General features: G+C 43.6%; 1 protein-coding gene across 7 annotated transcripts in view; it reads right to left on the reverse strand.

Moving 5' to 3' along the window:
- Positions 1-16,681, reverse strand: part of LOC125454088 (ras-related protein O-RAL) — a 106,640-nt gene that overhangs the window by 37,022 nt on the left and 52,937 nt on the right. The window contains exon 1 of one of the 7 annotated variants that reach the window (XM_048534409.2): positions 2,019-2,043. The exons of the other annotated variants lie outside the window; for them this stretch is intronic. The gene's annotated coding sequence lies outside the window, so the exon portion shown is untranslated. Of the gene's footprint in view, positions 1-2,018; positions 2,044-16,681 lie in introns of those variants that run through there. 7 annotated transcript variants of the gene reach the window in all.

Consider the following 16,681-nt stretch of genomic DNA (forward strand, 5'->3'; position numbering starts at 1 on the left):
AGCAATTTTGAAGGACAATATATTTCAGAAATAGGTTCACAAGAATCCCCAGAATGCAGAGACTGTCTTTCAAAGTTTAAACAGATCAGGAATCTACTCACTGGAGTTAAGAATGAGAGGTGCTCTCATTGAAACATTAAAGGATTCTAAAATGGGCTTGATAGGGTAAATGTTGAGAGGATGTTTCCCCTCGTGGGTGAGTCTTTAAGCAGAAGGCATAATCTCAGAATTAAAAGGCTGCCAATTTAAGACTAACATGAGGAGTAATTTCTTCTAAGAAAGTTGAGTGGGAAACTCCTTGAGTGAGCGAAGGGGCTCACATATAAAAGCTGAAATAGATTTGTGACCTTCGGGGGAAATCAAGGATTATGGGGAAAACACAGGAAAATGGATATAGTGAATGCCAGATCAGTTATGATCCTACTGAATGGTGGAGCAGGTTAGGCCAGAACAGCCTATTCCTGTTTCTATTTCTTATCCTCTTACTGTCTAATACACAGGGGTATCAGTTATGTGCAATTCTTGGTGATCTACACAAATCCAGGAAATCTACACTGACATGAGCTTTGGCATTGTTGCTTTAGCAAGGTTTGTCATCCAGTTTTTTTTTGGGGCGGCAGGGGGAAGAAAATAAAGTTTGGTGGGTCTTGAGCCATCAAAAATGCATGTCCTATCAGTCCCCTTTTTCAAAAGCAATAATATTTCTGGAGCGAGACCATGTTTTCATAATTGACTGAAAGAAAAAAAAAGGAGAGTATGAAAGCTAATTTCTGGATCAAATGCGGCAGAAGGTTGAAAACAGTCTGACTTCTACCTGTCTAAATTTATACACAGGATGACAGTATCACAGGCTTGGCCAGCATTTATTGCCCATACCCAAATTACACAGGTAAAAGTTAAGGTACAACCACATTGCTGTGGGTCACAAGTCACATGCAGACTAGGTAAAGGTGGCAAATTTTCTTCCAAAAAAAAAGGACATTAGTCAACCAAATGGGTTTCTACAATAACTGACAAGTGATGACAATTACACTAGCTTTTTATATTACATTCAAACTTCAATACCTGCAATCAGATTCTAAGCCATTTCCTCAGAACAACTGACTGAGGTTTCAAGATGACTATCCCACTGACATTACAACTATGACATCCTCCTCACCAGCAACTTGGTGCCTAGGAAGTACTGGCAGCAATCCTGTTTCCCCACAAGTGGGCAGCTTGTGCTCAAATCAAGATGGTTATATCTTTTGACAACAAAAGTAACATGTACTTGACCTGACAAATGAGAATTGCCCAGTTAGAACAGACTATCCAATGACAGTTTGCAAAACGAGACTGGCAGTCTGTTTCAATCACTTCACGGGAAACCTCAACATAAAATACAACCATTGACATTAAAGTTGTGAATCTTGGAACTTGCATCAATTGTAAGTTGTTTCCAAAGACAGAGAATAACAGTTCCCAAGGGACGCATTACAGACAAAGCTCAAATATAACAACCCACTTCAGAATAAAAGGCTGACAACAAATAACAAAATTTTACATTCTCATAGCACCTGTTATGGGAAAAGAGAATCAGTTTTAAAATGGAAATAAAATCCATCTTATACAGCAAACTATACTTGGGAATATAATTTGCAGGAAGTGGGCTGCAATAAGGGCTTGGTTAGTTCAGTTGGCTGAATGTCTAGAACATGGTGCAGAACAACAACAGCATAGTTCAAATCTTGCATTAGCCAATGTTCTTGGGCCTAAAATCATTTACCACAGCAAGAAACTCTGATTTGTAACATGAAGCAACAGGGCACTAGGTAGAAAGAGAGAACTACAATACATAATTTGTACCAGCGTATTAAAAATAAACAGAAGTTACCAAAGTGGATCAAAGACTGAGCTGGTGTATTTAACCAAAAACCAAGGCCATCCAGAAAGGTTTATGCTGCACTCTAATTTCATATCCTATACAAAAGCAGATGCTGGATATCGGAAATAAAACTGGCAAAGCTGGAAGTACTCACCTCAGTATATCTAAAAATCTCTGGAAGGAGAATCAAATTAGACTTCAAACCAATGACCTTTTGTCAGAAATAAAAAACAGATGTACTGTAACAGGTTTTCAGTGAGGAATGGGAGGAACAAGAACAATAGAGGGTATATGATAGGGTGGGAGACAGCAGGCTAAACAACAGAACAGCTGCTGTTACAGCACCAAGAGACTGGTGAGTCACCTCCGCACTCCCCTCCTTGTCCCTCACCCAATCCCCAGTTTGCTTCCTTTTGTTTACGTTTCATTGTTTTCAGACAGCAGACTAGACAACTGCACTAAACACAGCTTTTATTCAACTCCATACCCCACCAGTATTTGTTGAGCGAGAAGCTCCTGCCATTCAATCTTTGTCCCTCAATCCACGCGATGCCATTAAAAAAAACTATTTCATTCCTAACTGTTCCCATGAAAAAGGTCATAGTCCTGACAATCTAACTAATTTCTTTTATTCAGTCATGGAATGTGGGCTACCATCTATGATCCATCCCCAGTTGCCCCTAAAAGTGGTAGTGAGCTGCCTTCTTGACCCACAGATATCCATTTGGTATAGATACAATCAACAATACTGCCAATAAAGGGTGGAGCAGGAAAGTCAACATTTCAGGTCAGGACCCTTTATCAAAATTGAGGGGGGGGGGGAGGAAGCTCAAATAAAGAGGGAAGGGGTGGGGCTGGCACAGGTAGGTGGGACAGTGATGGGTGGATGTAAGTAGGGGGAGGAGGTTGGAGAAATTGGTTCAGTGGGAAGGGTGGCAGATCGGTGAAAAGGGAGAACAGGTTGTGTCAAGTCAAGGAAATGTGGATAGAACATAGAACAGTACAGCCCCTTCAGCCCATGATGCTGTGCCGAACTTTTACCTTCGTCCTAAGGTCTATCTAACCTCCACCCCTACCTTATACTATCATCCGTATGCTTAATAGCCGCTTAAATGCCCCTAAAAAGGCTGACTCCACTACCCTCGCCGACAATGTGTTCCACACCCCGACCACTCTGTTTAAAGAGCCCACCTCTGACGTCTCCCTGATATCTACCTCCTTTCACTTTAAAAATATGTCCCCTCGTAAAAGCTACCTCCACCCTAGGAAAAAAGGGATGAGGGGAAGGGCTGGACATAGGAGGCAGCCAGCAGTGGGGAGATTTTGAAGCTGGTGAATTCTACTTTGAGGCCACTGGGCTATAAAAGCTCCTGAGGCGGAATATACAGTGTTGCTCTGCCTCAGGAACTTATAGCTTATATCTGTCCAAATGGTACTTGCCAGTCCAAATCTGGAAGTCATCCAGGTCTCACTACATTTGGATACTAAAGCAATCAAGGACCTTAGGAACTAGCACAAGTCAGTAAAGTGGTTGGGCTGGGGGGCCACCATTCTGAGGAACTCCTGTAGATGTCCCGGAGCTGAAATGACACTGCTTCAAACAACCATAACCATCTTCCTGGGTGCAAGATATGACAATTCCAAAGACGACCACCACTGCTCCCCAAAGGAAAAAAATCCCACTGAGTCAGGTTCCTTGCTGCTAAGGTTACATTTGACAAAGGGCAGTCACTCTCACCTCATCTATGGAATTCAGCCTTTTTGCTGATGTTGATCAGGTCAGAAGCTAAGTGGCCATGGTAGAATTCAAACTAGTCGTCAATAAGCCAGTTTTGCTAAGGACTGCTTAAAAATGTCTGAAAATATCTGTTAAGGATTTTCAGAATTTTCTATTTCTGCACCATTCCTGCTCATATCAGAAATTATCTCCAAGCTTCAACACCCAACTGGAAAATAAGCAGATGATACTCATTAAGTTTGGATTGAGATGGTGGCCAAGTTTAGTGTTAGTGTTGACGGGCTCATGTTACAGAGGTCCAAACCAAACCACTGATCTGGCAGTAAGGGTTCAGATCCCTCCAGAAAAGCCAGGAGAAGTTTAAATTTGAAATGGAAGCTCACTTTAGAAGTGGAGAATTTGAAATTTTTGGCTATTGTAAAAACGCAGCTGATTCATTAACCTTTTCAAAAAAGAAAAATCCATCCTTAACTGGTTTCACCCGAATAGAACTCCCAATCCACAAAAATGTGATGGACTCTTAAGTGACATCTGAAGTGACCTTGCAACACTGAGCTCAGGGGCAATCACTGAGACAAGAAATGCTGACCTGGACAGTGACATCCAACCTCAAAGAAATGAAACCAAACCAAATTACAAAGCAGTATTAAACTTTAGCTTAAACAGTGCAACATGCTACAAGTGATAGCAGCTGCATTACAATCTGACAAGATGCAGATAGGACTTGAAAATTTTTTGCCCTCTGAAGTTTCCAACCACAATTCAGGGATAGATAGCACTGGGAGAGGTGATGGCTTGGTGGTATTATCACTCGTCAATTAATCCAGAGATGCAGGTAATGTACAGGGGTGTGGGGGGGGTGGGGAAAGAGAGAACTCTAGGTTCAAATCTCATTTATGGTAGATGGTGGAATTTGATTTTAATAACATCTGGGATTAACAGTCTAATGATGACCATGAAAATATTACCAACTGTCAGGAAAAATCCATCTGGTTCAATATACTTTAGAGGAGGAATTCTGCTATCCTTACCTGGTCTGGCCAATGCGTGACTTCAGACCCACAGCTATGTACTTAATTTTCGACTAGGCATTTAGGAATGGACAATAAATACTGACCTACCTAGTGACAGCCACATCCAATGAATAAAAACAATTTGGTTGAAGCAGTCATGATCATAGAAATTTGTGGCATAGAACTGTGCCATCACAGCAATACAAGGCAAAAACAAAAAATCGAAAAAGTTAGCCAGCCTAATCCCAGAGTTCAGTCTGGACCTGTAGCGTCAGAGGCGAGTCACCCACTTCAAATGATTATAGAAGTTTGTTAATGGTGTGTTTCTGTTTCTACCAGTCCCACAAAAATCAAGTTACAACTGTGATTTGACATCAGGTTTTGGTTTAGGTCAAAAAGCCCACCAACAAGCTGATTTCCAAATTCAGGATTCTTAGAATATATTCACTGATCATATTACTGTGGGTCTGCAATTAAGTCAGCCAGACCAGTTAAAGATTTCCTCCCTTAAAAAAAAGGGACATTTGTGACCAGGTGGGTCTTTATGACAATCAACACTGGTTAAAATGGACACCATTAGACTAGCTTTTTATTCTAGATTTTATTGAATTCAAATTTTGCGCACTGCCATGGCAGGGGCATTGCTTGTGCCACCACATTCCTGATGAAAACATTAAAAACCTTCCAGAAAAATGGACTGCTAGCACACTTTTATGCAGCTAGTGTAATATTTATCCAAAAGCAGACAAAAATTTAAAGAATATTCATTAATTGATGGAATTTTAGAGGTGACTTCACTGCAATAGTTGTATCTGCAATAAAAGTAAGTTGAGCTGTCTTTGCATAGCATCACAAATGGTCAGAACTCCTAAACATTCTGTTATGGGTACTGTAGCTGAGGCACTTTTACATAAATTTATTGAAGGCTTTTGTACAAAGTCAGCCTTTTACAAACTGAATAGCAAAGTCTTGGACCATGAGTCACATACAAGGGACTAAATAAAAATAATTGCCTATCACAACTTTTGCTAACCAGAGAATCTGAACTTTACATTACTATGTTGTGTTCACACTGATCAAGTCTTGTTGCCAAATCTCTATGTATATCAAATTTGGATTAGCACATCTTTGTAATGAGGCAGTTTGCATGAACAGTATGAAACAGAACACTACTGAACCAGGATTCAGAGATGGTATGCACTAAAGAACTAGAAATTCTATAAAAACTACAAATCACAAAAGCCCAAATCAATTCTGCTTCCAAAAGGCATGGTGAAGCAAGCTAGTTGGTAACTTCAGAATTAAAGATAACACAGGCTGACTTAGTGAAATACAAGAAACCAAGTGAAGTAGGTGACTCTTTGGTCATTTCAAGTTAGCACCTTGCAAGTAGGTTTACAGAGTGGTCTACCCAATGATTACTGAAGCCTTGTCATGTTACTCAAGGGGAAAGAGTGTCATTGGACAGAACAAAAGGTGACCATGATAAAGGGTGGTCAAAGATCGAGATTAAAAGGTCACTGCAACTCAGGACTAATCTCAACCATGCTTATCCAGCAGATTATGCTAATAACTGTGAAAATGCTCTACTCTCAAGACCCACATCATTCCTCAGTGTGGCTTAGACTGAGTGAGGAGAAGTTTGGCAAGTGAGGGATGGAGTTCCACCTTTTTCCACTTGCCAGTACTGGTTTTCTTCTTCAGTACAGGTGAAGCAGATTAGTAAATAACTGCCACATCGTGTTACATGAGTCTGTAAAGATAACATATAACAGGGCAAAGTGAATGTGCATCCTGTAGCATTAGGAAAGACACAGGCTTACCACATGTCCCAGATAAACAAGTCTGCAGAAAACATCAACCACAGAAACTTCAGCTCCAGGCTTCACAACGCAAATGACAAATGGAGTCAGTGTGTTGCATCCGCAAGACAGGCAACTGTAAGCATTGCCGATTTAGCAAGATGGTCATACACGATTAGGAACATTCAGACAAGAGGTACTAAGTGACAACCAACAGACTAAGTGAACCAAGTAAGTACTGCAAGAATCCCACAAGGCAAGTTTACTCACTGCCCAGCTTTTCGTCTTGAAAACTAGTGAGGGTAATGGTCCCTCAGGAGTTTGGTTGGAGCCAGGTCTGTAACAATACAGAGATAATGGGAACTGCAGATGCTGGAGATTCCAAGATGATAAAATGTGAGGCTGGATGAACACAGCAGGCCAAGCAGCATCTCAGGAGCACAAAAGCTGACGTTTCGGGCCTAGACCCTTCATCTCTGATGAAGGGTCTAGGCCCGAAACGTCAGCTTTTGTGCTCCTGAGATGCTGCTTGGCCTGCTGTGTTCATCCAGCCTCACATTTTATCATCCTGTAACAATACAGTTGGCTTAAGTGTACAGAAATGGAAGAATAAGATTAAGACAGCAAAAACATAAGGGATTTATTAAATGTCAGAATAAAAGGCTCCCCCAGGGAACAGTGACCATGACATGCTAGAATTTAGCATTCATCTTCGAGGGAGGAACTTGGTTGGAAACAATTGTGCTAAACTCAAATAAGGGAAATTACTCAGGAACGAGGGCAGAGCTCACTGGGGTGGACTAGGGAAGGAGGTTAGCAAAGACAATTGATAAGCAAACAATGGTTAACCAGGAACACAACCAACAGAAGGCAAAAAAGGGAGAGGAAAAAACTTTGCAAGCAATAATCAAGACAGACCGCTGCTTTAAAAAGGACGAGAGAAGCCAAAAGTAGACATCAGTCCCTTAGAGAATGAGGTTCAAATGGGGGGAGGAAAAAAAAAGCAGGAAATGACAGGAGTTGAATAAGTACTTGGCAATCTTCACAGTAGACTTGCTTCTTCATAGGAGCATGAGGAAAAAAAACTTGTAGCTCGGGTTATGGATGAGGTTGTAGAGACACTTGCCAAGGCAGTGGATTTGGCTGCAAATGTTTTGTCACCCTGCTACGTAACATCGTCAGTGCCAGTGAAGCTGTGTACTGTTCCACTTGTTGTTTGTTTGCTGGAGTGATTGGTACTACTTCTGGTTTTGTTTCCCAGTGGTTTGTGCGCATAGTCTAATTTAATAGACATTAGGTGCAGGAGTAGGCCATTCGGCCCTTCGAGCCAGCACCACCATTCATTATGATCATGGCTGATCATCCACAATCAATATCCTGTTCCTGCCTTATCCCCATAACCCTTGATTCCACTATCTTTAAGAGCTCCATCTATCTCTTTTTGAAAGCATCCAGAGAGTTGGCCTCCACTGACTTCTGGGGGAGAGCATTCCACATATCCACCACTCTCTGGGTGAAGATGTTTTTCCTCAACTCTGTTCTAAATGGCCTACCCTTTATTTTTAAACTGTGTCCTCTGGTCCTGGACTCACCCATCAGTGGAAACATGCTTCCTGCCTCCACAGTGTCCAATCCCTTAATAATCTTATACGCCTCAATCAGATCCCCTCTCATCCTTCTAAAATCAAGAGTATACAAACCCAGTCGCTCCAATCTTTCAACATAATGTGTCTGTTGATGACGTTCTGCTTGGACTATCAGGCCGAGGACTTCCCTCATGTCTGTTTGGCTTGTGAGATTAGCGATGTGTTGTCCCAGGTGACTTGTGTCCTTGTTCTCAGCGTGTAGTGAGAAAAGTGAGAATTGTTCAGGTCTCTTGGTGTCAATATAGATAAAAGTGAAAGCAGCCAAATGTAAGATATTTGATTTTTAGAAGGTATTTGAGGGGGGGGGGGGGGGGGGCATACATTAGGCTACTTAAGATGACCACCCATGTGTAGGTAGTAGCATATTAGCATGGAGAAATGATTGGCTTACTAAGAGAAGTCAAAGATCTGCGATAAGGTAGACATTTTCAGGATGGCTACCTGTAATTAGTGGTTTGCCACAGGAACCAGTACTGGGACAAGTTGCTTAAAATGGAAAAACATGAATGTATCATAAATGAATACTGCAGAAAGCTACAGAAGACCGGGGTTTTGAGATCCTAAGGAAGGGTCACTTGACATAAAAAGGTTAACTGATTTCTCTCCATAGATGCTACCAGACCTGCTGAGCCTTTTCCAACAATTTCTATTTTTGTTTGAGGGGGGTTTGGGAGTCTTTGTCTGTTAAGAAAGCAAGCATTCAATTCAGTAGGTAATAACAGGCAGGAAAACGGAATGCTTAGCCTTTAGGGAAGGGAATAGAGTAAAATAGAGAGGGGTTTTGCTAAAACACCACAAGGCATGAGTCAAACCACAGCTGAAATACTGAGCAGTTTGAGAAATACTGGCATTGGAAGCAGTCCACAGCAGGTTCACTAAGCCTATATCTGGTATGGAGGGACTGTCTTACAAGATGTTGACTAATTTAAGCTTGAATTCACTGGAATTTAGAACAGCAAGAAGCATCATTATGGAAACACTAGATTCTTTCAAGACTTGACAGGGTAGAGGAGGGGGGTTTGCTTCCCCTTGTGGGAGAGTCAAGGAACAGATGGCAGAATCTCAATAAAGGAGTCACACATTTAAGACAGGTGGGGTGGAATTATTCACAGGGGGCCGTCAAGGGCGGATGATCCAATATATTCAAGCTGGAGAAGATAGACATTTAATCAGGAAAGCAATGAAGGGTTATGGGGGGGAAAAAAAAAAACAGGAAACTGGAATCGAAGATGCTTGGATCAGTCATGATCTCAACGAATGGTACAACAGACTCAGTGTGCTGAATAGTCTACATCTGCTCCCAAGTTGTGTGAATTTGGGAGATTGACAGTCAATGTTAACAGACAAATTTGAGAATAAGAATAAACATGCCATTCTCAAGATGACAGGCGTTACTAGTGGTGTACCTAGTGCTGGGACTCAGCTGTTTACAATCTCAAAATTTGCATGCAGGGCAAATCAGGTTTCAGTCTTAATGGGAACTGCAGATGCTGGAAAATCCAAGATAATGAAATGTGACGCTGGATGAACGCAGCAGGCCCAGCAGCATCTCAGTGGTCCTGAGATGCTGCTGGGCCTGCTGTGTTCAACCAGCCTCACATTTCATTATCTCACGTTTCAGTCTGACCTGTTGCGAAGCAGTGACAATCATCTCTGCAGGTTGATTAGAAAATAACTGGGTATGGACCAAATCTAATTTTTCTAAATTTGCTGAGCATTTATTGCTCAGGAGGATAAAAGAAAAATCTGTCCAGGTGCCCTTAAGCCAAGTGAATGGCAGAAAAATTATAATATGGACATGCAACATTATCCACTTTGGTAGTAAATAAAAGATGACAGAAGTCAGAGGTTGGGAAGTCATCCAAAGACACCTGGATGCCCTAGTTGACGAGCCAGTGAAATCAAATAGAAGCAACGAGTAATTAGGAAGGCAATTGGCATGTTGGACTTTATTGCAAGGAGATTCTAGTCAAAGAGTAAAGATATCTTGTTGCAATGGCAATATAGCCTTAGTGAGACCACACCTGGAGTAGTGTGCACATTTTTAATCACCTTATCCAAACCGTAGTCATGGAAAGTGTAGAGAGATTTATCAGATTCAGCCCTAGAATGGCTAGATTGTCTTACAATGAGGCATCATGAAATCTGGGTCAACACTGTCCAAATAGACAATAGAAAAAAACTAGTAACCTTACCAAATTGGTGCTCAGAACTTGTTTTTGGTTAGAGGAGGATGGGTGGGAGACACTGCTCAAGCAGAGTTTCTGGTAAAGCAACATCTCAAATATATTACCTCACTTACTCAGCTGTCCCATGTCCGCTCCTGCTCAGCGTGCGCTCTGCCTATTCATGAGGTAAGTTTTTATACTTCCCGTCGACACTGTCTCACGCTACTGCTGACAAACAAGTGTGCCTCTGCTCCACAAGGAAAGTCCTTATACTTCCTGAAAACAACTGTTTCTCTTTTCGTAAGCGTGGCCAGACCTGAGGTATGGAAATATTTTTCGTGCATTACTCCAGATTTTTGGTAGTAGCAGAATTTTGTACCATTATGACACCAAACAGCTTTGGTAGGTCCCTAAATACAGAGAAACTCTAATCCAAATGTAATGCTTCTAACAAACCTAATTACATAAATCACTAACTGGTTATCAACTAGCAGCCAATTGAAGCAATCTACCAGAGTCATTGCCTAGAAAAATTTCACTGCCTCAAAAATAAGTTATGGAAACAAAACAAGATAGTGAAAGAGACACTGCCATTGCAAAGGATGTTTGGCAATTTTGCAATGTCATGCATCACTTGTTAAGGTAGTTCAAACTAAAGGGCCTCATCTTTCAAAGATATTATCTCGATCATTACAGTGACTCAAGATAAAAAGTGGTGGATAAGTTTTAATGCAAGGGAGTCTGATGAATAGATAAGTTGAGGGCAGATAACTGGAGGGTATAGATTAAGAAAAAAAGTGTATGCTGTTATTTCTACCACAGACATTGCTGAGACATAATTGCTCAATATTCCAAGATATAGGCTTTCACACAAGGCATAACTGGTGGTAAAAGAAGGGAATCTGTTACAGTAAAACAAAGTGTGAAGCTGGATGAACACAGCAGGCGAAGCAGCCTCTCAGGAGCATAAAAGCTGATGTTTCGGGCCTCAACCCTTAGAACATAGAACAGTACAGCACAGAACAGGCCCTTCAGCCCACAATGTTGTGCCAACCATTGATCCACGTGTATGACCCTCAAATTTCTGTGACCATATGCATGTCCAGCAGTCTCTTAAATGACCCCAATGACCTTGCTTCCACAACTGCTGCTGGCAACGCATTCCATGCTCTCACAACTCTCTGCGTAAAGAACCTGCCTCTGACATCCCCTCTATACTTTCCACCAACCAGCTTAAATCTATGACCCCTCATGCTAGCCATTTCTGCCCTGGGAAATAGTCTCTGGCTATCAACTCTATCTATGCCTCTCATTATCTTGTATACCCTTCATCAGAAAAGGGGGATGAGGAGAGGATTCTGAAATAAATAGGGAGAGCGCGGGAGGGCGACCGAAGATGGACAGAGGAGAAGATTGGTGGAGAGGAGAGTATAGGTGGGGAGGTAGGGGACAGGTCAGTCCGGGGAGAACAGACAGGTCAAGGGGGCGGTATGAGGTTAGTAGGTAGGGAATGGAGGTGCAGCTTGAGGTGGGAGGAGGGGATGGGTGAGAGGAAGAACAAGTTAGGGAGGCAGGGATGAGCTGGGCTGGTTTTGTGATGCAGTGGGGGGGAGGGGGAGATTTTGAAGCTTGTGAAGTCCACATTGATACCATTGGTCTGCAGGGTTCCCAAGCGGAATATGAGTTGCTGTTCCTGCACCTGTCGAGTAGCATAATTATGGCACTGCAGGAGGCCCAGGATGGACATGTTGTCTAAGGAATGGTGGGGGGGGGTGGAAAGAGTTAAAATGGTTCACAACAAGGAGGTGCAGTTGTTTATTGTGAACCGTGTGGAGGTGTTCAGGAAAGCGGTCCCCAAGCCTCTTGCTTTCCCCAATGTAGAGGTAGCCACACCGTGTACAGTGGATGCAGTATACCACATAGGCCGATGTGCAGGTGAACATCTGCTTGATATGGAAAGCCATCTTGGGGCCTGGGATGGAGGTGAGGGAGGAGGTGTGGGGGCAAGTGTAGCACTTCCTGTGGTTGCAGGGGAAGGTGCCAGGAGTGGTGGAGTTGGAGCAGACAAGGGAGTCCCGAAGAGTGGTCTCTCCAGAACGCAGACAAGGGTGGGGATTGAAAAATGTCTTGGGTGGTGGGGTCAGATTGTAGATGGCGGAAGTGTCGGAGGATGATGTGTTGTATCCAGAGGTTGGTGAGGTGGTGTGTGAGGACTAGGGGGATTCTCTTTGGGCGGTTATTGCGGGGGCAGGGTGTGAGGGATGTGTTGCAGGAAATGCGGGAGACACAGTAGAGGGCATTCTCGACCACTGCGGGGCAGGGATGCAGTCCTTGAAGAATGCGGGCATCTGGGATGTGTGGGAGTGGAATGCCTCATCCTGGTAGGAGATGTGACGGAAGCGAAGGAATTGGGAATAGGGGATGGAATTCTTGCAGGAGGGTGGGTGGGAAGAGGTGTATTCTAGGTAGCTGTGGGAGTCGGTGGGGTTGAAATGGACATCAGTTTCTAGCTGGTTGCCTGAGATGGAGACAGAGGTCCAGGAAGGTGAGGGATGTGTTGGAGATGGCCCAGGTGAACTTGAGGTTGGGTAGAAGGTGTTGGTGAAGTGGATGAACTATTCGAGCTTCTCTTGGGAGCAAGAGGCGGCGCCGATACAGTCATCAATGTAACAGAGGAAGAGGTGGGGTTTGGGGCCAGCGTCGGTGCGGAAGAGGGACTGTTCCACGTGACCTACAAAGAGGCAGGCATAGTTTGGGCCCATGTGGGTACCCATGGCCACCCCCTTTGTCTGTAGGAAGTGGGAGGAATCGAAAGAGAAGTTGTTGAGTGTGAGGGCGAGTTCGGGTAGGCGGATGAGGGGGTTGGTGGAGGGGGACTGGTCACGCCTGCGGGACAGGAAGAAGCGGAGGGCCTTGAGGCCATCTGTATAAAGAATGCAGGTGTATAAGGACTGGACGTTCATGGTGAAAAATGAGGTGTTGGGGAACCGGGGAATTGGAAGTTCTGGAGGAGGTGGAGGGCGTGGGTGGTGTCATGGACATAGGTGGGGAGTTCCTGGACCAAGGGGGAGAAAATGGAGTCCAGATAGGCGGAGATCAAGCAGATGTTCACCTGCACATCTGCCAATGTGGTATACTGCACCCGCTGTACCCATTGTGGCTTCCTCTACATTGGGGAAACCAAGCGGAGGCTTGGGGACAGATTTGCAGAACACCCCCACTCGATTCGCAATAAACAACTGCACCTCCCAGTCGCAAACCATTTTAACTTCCCCCTCCCATTCCTTGGACGATATGTCCATCCTGGGCCTCCTGCAGTGCCATAATGATGCCACCCGACATTTGCAGGAACAGCAACTCATATTCCGCTTGGGAACCCTGCGGGCAAATGGTATCAATGTGGACTTCACCAGCTTCAAAATCTCCCCTCCCCCCACTGCATCCCAAAGCCAGCCCAGCTCGTCCTCTCCCCCACTGCATCCCAAAACCAGCCCAGCTCGTCCCTGTCTCCCTAACCTGTTCTTCCTCTCACCTATCCCCTCCTCCCACCTCAAGCCGCACCTCCATTCCCTACCTACTAACCTCATCCCGCCCCCTTGACCTGTCCGTCCTCCCCAGACTGACCTATCCCCTCCCTACCTATACTCTCCTCTGTACCTATCTTCTCCTCTATCCATCTTTGGTCTGCCTCCCCACCTCTCCCTATTTATTTCAGAACCCTCTCCCCATCCCCCTCTTTGATGAAGGGTCTAGGCCCAAAACGTCAGATTTTGTGTTCCTAAGATGCTGCTTGGCCTGCTGTGTTCATCCAGCTTCACACTTTGTTATCTTGGATTCTCCAGCATCTGCAGTTCCCATCATCTTGAATCTGTTACAGTATTAAGGAGGGATGACATCTTAGAAGGGTCTGCAAGTGAAACCATGTGAGGAAAACATACCAAAAAGCAACAAACATTGCAGCCATGTACATGAAGCACAACAGCCCTATCCCACCTCACCAACAGTCCAAGATAAATCGAAGAGCAGATAATAGAGTAGAGTCCCTAGAGCATGGGATCAAACCCAGGTCCCTGGAAATGCGAGGCAGCAGTGTTAACCCTGAGCGATTATGCTGTAAACATGAAGACCATTTCAGCAAAGTGGTATGGTAGTAGAATAATGATAGTTCGGAATTTCAACTTCCCTAACATGAGCTGGTGAAGTTGTAATGGGAAAGACTCAAATTATAGGAGAGGGACAGCTCTGGGACCTAATTTTAGGGAATGTGGCCAAGCAAGTGATTGACATATCAGTGGGGACCATTGCACAAAAGAAGATAGGCCTGAAATCACAGTTCTAAACTTCAGGGGGGGTGCAGGTGGCTGATTTTAGTAAGATCTATAATATTTGGCCAGAGCGCAGCGGGAGCAGACATTTTTAGGACAATCTGTGGCAGAGTGATAGATGCATTCAAGGAGAAAACAGGGAGAATGTAGGGCAACATATCCTCAAAGATAAGTGGGGAGAAACAAAACCTATGAAGCCAGGATATGAAGGCATATACACAGGGTTGGATAAACAAAGAGGAGAAGCAGAAAGCAAGACTCAAAATAAAAGCCAGACAACGTGCAAGGGGGAACTTAAAAAGGATATTAGGAAACACCTCTTGGTTCCAGAACTTGATCCCTCTATTAAGAAAAGCTAAAAACACTGTATGCCTTCTTAACAGCCCTGTCAACCTGGGTGCCAACTTTCAAGGATCTGTGTACATGGACACCGAGATCTCTCTGCTCATCTACACTACGAAGAATCTTACCATTAGCCTTGTACTTTGCCTCCTGGTTACTCCTACCAAAGTGCATCACCTCACACTTGTCTGCATTAAACTCCATTTGCCACCTCTCAGCCCAGCTCTGCAGCTTATCGATGTCTCTCTGCAACCTACAGCATCCTTCGTCACTATCCACAACTCCACCGACCTTAGTGTCGTCTGCAAATTTACTAACCCATCCTCCTACGTCCTCATCCAGGTCATTTTTATAAATGACAAAACACTGGACCCAACACCGACCCTTGCAGTACACCACTAGTAACTGGTCTCCAGGATGAACATTTCCCCATCAACTACCACCCTGTCTTCTTTCAACAAGACAATTTCCGATCCAAACTGCTATGTCTCCCACAATTCCATTCCTCCGCATTTTGTACAATAGCCTATTGTGGGGAACCTTATCGAACGCCTTGCTGAAATCCATATACATCACATCAACCGGTTTACTCTCATCTACCTGATTGGTCACCTTCTCAAAGAACTCAATAAGTTTTATGAGGCACGACCTTCCCTTCACAAAACCATGAAGACTGTCCCTAATCAATTCATTCTTTTCTAGATGATTATAAATCCTATCCCTTATAACCTTTTTCAATACTTTACCAACTGAATAGTCAGATGGTTTAATAAAAGAGCGAAGTCTGAGTAATTTATTGCAGTTCGTCAAGACCAGAACACTAGTTTGCAATTTCACCTCAGTCATATTATTCAGAATATTTTCACATGCAGGGTTAGGGAGACTAAGTTCATTCTATTTCTGCAAGCCCGATGCAGTTAGTGTGAAATGCAATGGCATCCTCGCCACAGAAATAACAACTTCAACACAGTCAATACAATTTTATCATAGATTCATAGAGCATGGAAACAGATCCTTCAACTTAGTTTGAATCCAAACACATTTTGTTCAAATTATAAACAAAAATTTCTTAACTTTCTTATGAGCAGCTATGTCTAGGAGTTACATGCGGAAATGCAAGCTGGAAGTCTGTAACAAGTGGGTAGCAAAGATATTAGAAAGCATTGATTCAGTGATAAAATGCGAAAAAAATCAGGTGAAGCTCAACTTCCTCCTCTATTGTCATGACCATCAGTGGTGAATCACTGTTTTTCAACTGCTGTAGTCCATGTTGTGGAGGGACACTAAAGGTGACGTTGAGAAGGAGTCCTATGATTTATACCCAGTGACAGTGAAGGAATAAATAAGGCAGGATAGCGTCTGCGGCTTGAAAGGAAACTTGCACGTCTTGCAGAGGAAGAAGATTGAATGACAATGTAAAAATGGTACAATTCTAAAAGGCATGTGGAAGCAAAGAGACCTGTGCGTACACATACAAAAATCAAAGTGGCAGGACGAGTGGAGAGACCAATTAGAGTCATAGATAAACAGCTCATACATAGAACCTTCGGTCCAACTCATCCATACTGACCTGATATCCTAAATAAATCTAACCCCATTTACCTGCATTTGGCCCATACCTCTCTAAACTCTTCTATTCATATACCCATCCAGATGCCTTTTAAATGCCTTGGGGCAACTCAGTGGTTAGCACTGCTGCCTCACAGCACCATGGACCTGGGTTCAATTCCAACCTTGGCTGATTGTACCAACTTCACACAGACACATTCTCCCCGTATCTGCG

This window comes from Stegostoma tigrinum, chromosome 7 (assembly GCF_030684315.1).
Source record: "Stegostoma tigrinum isolate sSteTig4 chromosome 7, sSteTig4.hap1, whole genome shotgun sequence".
Lineage (NCBI taxonomy): Eukaryota > Metazoa > Chordata > Chondrichthyes > Orectolobiformes > Stegostomatidae > Stegostoma > Stegostoma tigrinum.